This window comes from Scylla paramamosain, chromosome 20 (assembly GCF_035594125.1).
Source record: "Scylla paramamosain isolate STU-SP2022 chromosome 20, ASM3559412v1, whole genome shotgun sequence".
NCBI lineage: Eukaryota > Metazoa > Arthropoda > Malacostraca > Decapoda > Portunidae > Scylla > Scylla paramamosain.
The window spans coordinates 3007408-3010662 of NC_087170.1; the positions used below are offsets into that span (position 1 = coordinate 3007408).

The 3255-nt window shown below is 38.2% G+C and overlaps 1 long non-coding RNA gene across 1 annotated transcript; it reads right to left on the reverse strand.

The window, feature by feature from the left end:
• Positions 1-565: 565 nt before the first annotated feature.
• On the reverse strand, positions 566-2514 carry LOC135110733 (uncharacterized). The gene is made up of 3 exons (XR_010273392.1): positions 2204-2514; positions 1835-1918; positions 566-1657 (listed from the first exon to the last, which is right to left on the reverse strand). It is a non-coding gene; the product is annotated as an uncharacterized LOC135110733 (long non-coding RNA).
• Between the last annotated feature and the right edge of the window lie 741 nt (positions 2515-3255).

The window sequence follows — 3255 nt, forward strand, 5'->3', positions numbered from 1 at the left end:
GTTTGGCGCGCTCCTTTCCATAAAGTTGCCTGCCCAAACATTAGATTTGATAAATATCTCTGTTTTTTTTTTTTTTTATAAGAATGTAATGCGAGGCATTTAAAGTCATCGTTCTAGCATATTTTTTTTTTCTGGGGAAAAAGACATTCTGCGCTATCATTATAACTGACAGATTTTTATGTCTCCCTTTAGTAAAGGCCTCTGCTATCATTTGAGAATTGCCAGCTGTGAGGAAATTATCATCTAATATCAAGAGTGTGTGCACTTGCGGATTGGCATATGGATTGTCATCCATCACATAATCAATAATTTTCTCATGCACTTCGACCTTATCTTGAAAAGGGAAATTCTGCAGCAGTGAAAGCAATGAGACGCCACAAATAATAATTTTGTTAAATCCATGCTGATATTTCTCTATAATTTAATTGCAGAGGTGTGTTTTCCTGGAATTTGTATAACCTGGAATAATTATGCACGCAGGATATCTGAAGAAATTCAGCATCACTTCGCTAAATGTTTTGGCTATGTTAAGTTCAGAGGAGCACTAAAACACACTATGATATGTTCACAGTATTTATTGCTTAACCTTTATTTACATGGTCCTGTAGGTAACAGCATAACTAGCCTACCAGCTGCATCCTCATCCCTACCCTCTAATTATGACGTGGATCTCTTCCGATTCACGTCTCTTCCTCAACCTCCTCTTCATTCTCTTTTTCCTAAGTACATTTGTTCCTACATTATCTCTTCCTCTTCATTCTCCTTAGCCTAAGTACAGATGTTCCTACATTATCTCCTCCTCTTCATTCTCCTTAGCCTAGGTACATATGTTCTTACATTACCTCCTCCTCCTCCTCCTCCTCCTCCTGCTCCTACTTCTCCTCCTACTCCTTAACCCTCGTGGACAATAAAATTGTTCTTACATTACACGTACAACAACAACGCTAGCAACCTCTCTATCCCCTAATTATGACGTTAATAATATCATGGAAAGTCCCAGCCGATCACGTCACAACCCACACATTAAACCACACTACCCCTCCTCCTTCTTCTCCTCGGCCGTGAAGTCTCAATGATGCCAAACACTGAATAACGCAGGATGAATGTCTGCTATCAGGAATGAAAATTTCATTCCTACCTTGCACGCCTCTAGGATATGCAACATAATATCCTATGCCATTGCACGCGGCATGCAAGCAATAGTTGATGAAAAAAAATTATCTACTCTTGAAATGATAAAACCAGATCCTTCAGTCTCGCTGGTAAGGCTTTCCAACCGACTGTTCAGCTGATGGATCCATAAATCAACAAGGTCAGGCACATCTTGATAGGTGATCAGACGTGCTCCAAAACCAATATGAATGACTCGATGTTCATCCTCGCCTAAGGTTAAGAATTTAACTAGTGAAAGAGAAATGTGAAAATATTTCCAGGGTGGAAGGGAATGGCGAACCATGTGACTTGAAATATAATCTAATTTACTGTATAAAGAACTCCCTGTCTTAGGTAAGTAGACCGAGTGGATCTCTGCTTACATGTTCAGGTATGTCATATTCATGTCTGGTGAAGGTCCTCATAAAATTTTCCCTCGAATCAATTAAGTGCGGTTCTTCCAGTGGCCCACGCTCATCGTGGTCTGCTTCTGCTCGTAACGTGTCTGCAGAAAAAAATAGAAGTAGCAGTGACAGTTTATTATTATTATTATTATTATTATTATTATTATTATTATTATTATTATTATTATCATTATTATTATTATCATTATTATTATTATTATTATTATTATTATTATTATTATTGTTATTATTATTATTATTATTAAATTGATATTTACCTTGTGTAGGTAGCGGGGGACTTGAAGTCTCGGAAGAATTTAATACATTCTTTGATAATCTACTCATCCTTGGCTGTGGTGAGTCTTTAAGAAAAAAATATATATTAGTAGTAGCTAGTAGTAGTGATGGTGGTACTGTATTTTTTTATTTATTAGTAGTAATAGATTTTTTTTTTTTTTTCCTCACCTCTTCCCCCACCTCCACGTTCGATGTTGATTTGTGACGCTTGCCGACGTGTGTGTTCTACATCACCACTCTGCTCAATCGAGTGTGAACCTCTACAGGAAGAAGCACTCAGCGCTCAAACTTGTAAAGATTGACAGTCATTTTCATTATACATTCTCGCGAAAATAAGTAATAATGCTTACCAGAAGAATCAGGATCTCCAACTTCGCAGGTATGTTCTGGTGGAGGATGCGGAAACAGACCACACTGCTTGTGTAAATCACACTGGTCTTCCACACATGAGGGCAAGGTGGTTTATTGTACAATCTCCCACACACTTCACATAAAAGCCGTGTCTCTGTTGTCCCACAGTGAACACCCACTTTTCTTTCTTTTTTTTTTTTTCCATAACATTGTCAACAGTTGCACCCTCTCCGCTATGGCACGCGGAGAAACACTGAAGTTTCCCACGCAGATCACTGCAAGGCATGTGACATGTGTAAGCAACACCTGGCTGTTTCATTATCTCCACCCCTCCCCTTATCCTGCCTTGATCGATTCTCTTCAAAATTTTACGTCTGAAACGCAAAAGTTAACGTGGTCTTATATGTAACACACAAGTAACACTGTTTTCCCCATCTTCAAACTGAATAGGTTTGCCTCTTTGATTGGTAATTTTGATGGCCACACTCTGTATAGTTGATATGGAAGGTGGTTCTAATATGGAAGGTGGTCTAATATATAACCTAGTTGGTTACCAAATCGCGTGGGAGAAATAATGTTGGTATAAAAGTACATATAATACGTTCACGCATCAGCACGCAGTACGTATTGAGCAAATAATTTTATGGATCTCGAGGGGGAAGCAGTGTAGCAAAAATTTGGATTAAAACCCAGAGTGTAAGCTATATGTGAGGCAAATTTTATATTTATATCACTGTAAATACGATCGTCATTAGGAGGTACGATCGCATTGGCAACTACGACTCTCTCCAAGTCGCTGTCGCAATAGTTAATTTCCGAGTATGGGAAACAAATCTTAAAGGAGTCGTTCAAATTTGTTTCAAGTTCTCTCACTATTTGTCCATTGATCGCCTTACTTATGGCTGGAATGTTCTTATCGGTAAAATTGGAGATGATATTCCTTTCCAGTAGATAGGTATATATGTTATATACATAGACATCAAACTCAGTCTGTTTTACCCGACCATAAAACAATATACTGGAATTTGGATCCCCTTCCGTAATGCAGTAG